Raw genomic sequence first — 4,962 nt, forward strand, 5'->3', positions numbered from 1 at the left:
AGGGGCAGGCATTTCAGTACAACATTCTCCCATTCGGGTTGGCCCTGTCTCCCCGTGTCTTTACGAAGGTCGCAGACGGAGCCCTGGCTACCTCGATGACTGGCTGATTCTAGCTCACACTCGAGCGTGGTTGTGCAAGCACAGGCATCTGGTTCTTAAACACTTCGCCCGTCTGGGTCTTCGGGTCAACTGGGAAAAGAGCAAACTCTCCACTGTGCAGAAAATCTCTTTTCTCGGTATGGAAATATACTCGGTCACCATTTTCGCGCAGCTTACTAGCGAGCGCATGGTCACTGTTGAATTGCCTGAGACAATTCGAGGGCAAGAGAGCGGTTCCACTGGAGATGCCCGATCGGGTCAGTGCTTTCCTTTCTTCAGGAAGGGTTGGGATGAAGACTGTCTCCTTCCACCCTGAAGGTCTATGTGGCCGCCATTTTGGCTCATCATGACCATGTTGATGGTAAGTCACTTGGGAAGCATGATCTGATAATCAGGTTCCTGAGAGGGGCCAGGAGGCTCAATCTGCCTCACCCTCAGCAAGATCCCTCTTGGGACCTCACAGTGGTTCTATCAGGACTGCAGAAGGCTGCCTTTGAACCCTTGCTCTCAGTAGAGGTAAAGTTTTTATCATTGAAAACTGCGCTCCTGGTGGCTTTGGTCCCTGTTAAGAGGGTCGGGACGTGCTGGCATTTTCAGTTGACGAAGCGTGCCTGGAATTCGGGCCAGCCAACTCTCACGTTATCTTGAGACCCCGGCCTGGGTACGTGCCCAAAGTTCCCACCACTCCTTTTAAAGATCAAGGGGTGAACTTGCGTTTTGTAATGGACCCCATTTGTCAGTCTCTTTCTGACATAACGTAGAATGTGAACGACTGAAAGGGAACATCTAGGTTACGTATGTAACCCTCGTTCCCTGAAGGAGAGAAGACGTTATGTCCCTTTGCCACATCACTGTTCCTCTGAATGGCCGGGTCTCTGGGCTCGGCTCCTCAGTGAAGACTTGAGTGCGAGTTGCTCGTGCTGCTCCTTACATACCCGCACAGCGGGGTGGAGCTCGCAATGCAAATTCTGCAAACCAAGGTACTCTGTGTACCATTGGCTCATTTTGTTACCACTCGAAGGTGATTGGGTCCTCGGACGAGACCCAATTCGTCAGTCTCTTTCTGACGTAACGTCTCGGAACGAGGGTTACATACGTAACCTAGACGTTCTTTTGAATGTTTCATTCATTAAAACCTAAAATTTTGAAGTCACTGAAATAAGGTCATAAAACACATACAGAACATTTGTTCACAAGACTAGCCTAGACTTGATGTGAAACTCATGTTGTTTATTCACCCATAGAAAACAATAGATTGATTTAAATTTCCGAAGACACTTTTTGATTGTAAAAGGCATATGCAAGTAGGTGTCAACTATTGTGAATATTATTGTGATTTACACCTGAGAAAGACAAAGGCCTGCATAATGAGCTGCATAATGAGCCTTTCAGTAAGGTGTGTGAATGAGAGAGAAATGTTACAAGAAAAAAGAATGTGAGGACAAAATACATGTATATAATTTTATGTTTGTAGTTTATTTTAAATATATTTAATTATCCCACAAAACAATTTAATATTCACTTGCCAGTGCAGTTAAACAGTTTAGTAGGAACAATCAAAGCTGACTTTCAAAGCTAAATTTTTTACATCATTACTCCAGTCAAACGATCCTTCAGAAATACTTTTAATATTCAGATGTTCTACAAAAAAACTTTATTATTATTATTAATAATAATAATAACAATGTTGAAATGAGCTGAGAATATTTTTTCAGGTTTTTATTTATGATATTTATTGTTTTTATTTATCATCACATGTATGCTAAATAAAAGTTTTAATTTCTAAATATACTGACTCCAAGCTTTTGAATGGTATAGTGTTAAACTTGGAGTAAGACTGGAGTAATGATGCTGAAAATTTAGCCTTGATCTCAGGAATAAATTAAATTGTAAAATATATTCAAATAGAAAGCAGTTATTTTAAATAGTAAAAATGTTGAACAATATTACTGCTTTAGCAAACTGGTATTGACTGGTATTGTATAATGTTGAAATATATAAATGAACATCACATAACTAGCATTTCCAAAGTGTATATTGTTTATGTGCTCTCAAATAAACTATTATTTATATTATATTATATTATTATTTATATTAATATTTCACAAAAAAATTATTATCTGTATAAATACCAGAAGTATTTATTTAAATGTGTTAAATAATAATTTAATTTGCAGGACTTACTTATTATTATTCTTTTTATTAACTGCGTGTTCACCTTACAATTGATTAGTGAGTTTCAGGCAGTAAAAGCATGTAAGACCATTGTCAAACAATTCACTAGAGGGAGCACTACTTTTGGGCTAATGAATATTCACTCTGCATGAATACCTAGACATTAAATCATGCCTCAAAGGACTGCTCACTCAAACAAATTAAATCATAATAATTACTTCTCTAATTGCTCATTTGTTTCATTTGAGGATTAATTACTGCAGTACACAGCGATGACTAAGGCTTTAAGTAAACTCATTTTACTTGATTGTAGTGTCTTTAGTTCATTGTGTCTTTGAGGGCGAATACTGTTTTAATGAGAGCTCTCCTATTATGGCTTAAGAGGTTTGAACGTGATGATTGTATAGCCGTGATCTCCTAACCCTTTCTTTAAGTATCTCCACACAAAAGCAGCTTAAACAAAGCTTTACATTATTAAACATTTAATGTCTAGCTAGTGGGCTGCCAGACAAAAACAGAGTGGGTCTTTTCTGTTGTTTGTGGGATATGCACATCCCATTGATCATACATTTGTTGAGTAGTTAATGCTGTTTATTGCAGTGTAATAAAATAAGTGTTTATTGTCAGCCAAATAACTGAAGTTGTGTTCGTTTTGCATTTTAGTAATGACTTTCAAACTAAAGGATTTATGACTAACAGTAAAAGAGAAAATTAAAATGTAGCTGCTTAAACTTGAGAAATGCTAAATTTTTCTGATTTTAATTACTGAACATGAATCATCGTTGTTATTTATTTATTCTTTCCAGTGTGAGGCAATTAACTGCGTGAGCCTGGCAAAGGGACAAATGTGAATGCTTTTCATCTGTTGTGTTAGGACAACTGCTGCCTAAACTGCTTCATACAGAAATTAACAGATAATGTTTCTGTTACAATGTTCAATATCAATGTGCTTGGATGGTTTTGTTGGGCTCTTATTTCAGTGACATCTTTAGATTAAATGGAAGTTGGTAATACAAAGAAATCACTGTGAGAAAGACAAGGAGACATTTGAGGTGTTGGTTGTGCTCAGGCACTTTAGGAATCATAAAACATGTTCTCTCCGAGAATCTGGACCTTTGCCAACAAACTGTCACATCTGAAAAAATGGAGGTTTACTAAAAGAGACTGATGTGGCTAATAGGTTTCCAAGGGGTATTTACAGATAAATATAAATTAAAAAAAATGTTTCTTGTACAGATTTAATCAGCCTCTTAAAGTCTTGCATGAATACAGACTGAGGAAGTAAAAATCTGTTTTGTAACACAAATGGGCTCTTATGGTTACCTTGATTAGAATAAAATAAAGAGGAACAGCAGACACATCACTTCTTGCAATGTATACACATTATTGTACTCTGCTGTTTTGCAGTAGTATAATAGTAATTTCATATTTTCTAAGTTTTAGAAGTAAAAACAAAATAAACATCAGAGGAGCTTTGCTGTTGCATGTGTAGGCCAAAATCTATAGTAATATAATCCATATGACATTCTGCCCTTGAGTTATAGTTTTAATTTTGCTCTTTACAAAGCTGTAAATAGGATTTGAGTAAACTATAACATCTCATAAAAGTATGATGAGATGGAGGGAATGGAGGGAGATGCCCTCAGATTCTCTCCTCTTACGCCGTAAGTAAGCACTTGATTGACCTGTTGTAACAGAGCATTAAGGTACTGGTCTGATCTTTTCTTATTTTATTTTGTGAAAAGTAAATTCTAGACAGATGCATTCACAGCTAATGCCTGTTTTTCCCCCTATTCTGTCAACCTGTCATCTACCCTGACTAATTCTGATGTTCTACACATGTAAAGAAACAGATTTTTGCATGTGGGATTGACAGTTAGAAGGCTTCAGTCATTCTAGATGTACTGTAGATTAAAGAGAGGATGTAAAATGGATGAGAAAGTGTAAACTCAGTTGCAGTGTACCTTCAACAGAGGGTTCACATGGAATTAAAGATGGATTGGCAGCAACAAGACATGGCTTTGGAGTAATGAAAAAGTATAGAAAAATGTGCAACTATCTTACTGCATTTTCTATGAGAGAAGATACAAAACAGTGGGAGCTGTCAAGGTAAAATGTTTAATTTTTCATGTTCACTTACGCATGTAGAGAAAAGTAGAAAAGAGGGGAAAGTTGACACTTAAAAGGAAGTATAAGGATCAAGTGACTGGTTAATAGCATGCCTTAAGCAGTATACTCAGAGGAAAACTTTGTGTAGCTGGGATTTGGCATGGACCGAGTGTAGGCCAATCCTTGTTATAGAGGGTCCCAGGCAGTAATCTATCCAATGCACCCCACAGCTGGAAACCTTCTCTGATGTATGCTTGGATAGAGGAGCTCAAGGGCAAATTCTGATGCAAGGCCTCCACAAGGGCCATGGTATTTATAGATTTGGCATAGAACAGAAGGAATGAGGGTTCGTGATGCCTCAACACAGACTAGCTTACTCATGGGAAGGGATTGAGAAAGACAGTGAGGCGTTCATGTGCATGTTCTCACCCTTCAGTCAAAGAGCAACTCTGTCTTTTAAACATTTGAAATGAAATAGGAATTGCTGTTCTTTGTTGATCTTCCAGAAATCAGGTATGAATACCTTTTTGAAATATAACACTATATTTTCAATTTGTTGCACATAGAACCAGAAGAATT

The sequence above is a fragment of the Carassius gibelio genome, chromosome B13 (genome assembly GCF_023724105.1).
Source record: "Carassius gibelio isolate Cgi1373 ecotype wild population from Czech Republic chromosome B13, carGib1.2-hapl.c, whole genome shotgun sequence".
Taxonomy (NCBI): domain Eukaryota; kingdom Metazoa; phylum Chordata; class Actinopteri; order Cypriniformes; family Cyprinidae; genus Carassius; species Carassius gibelio.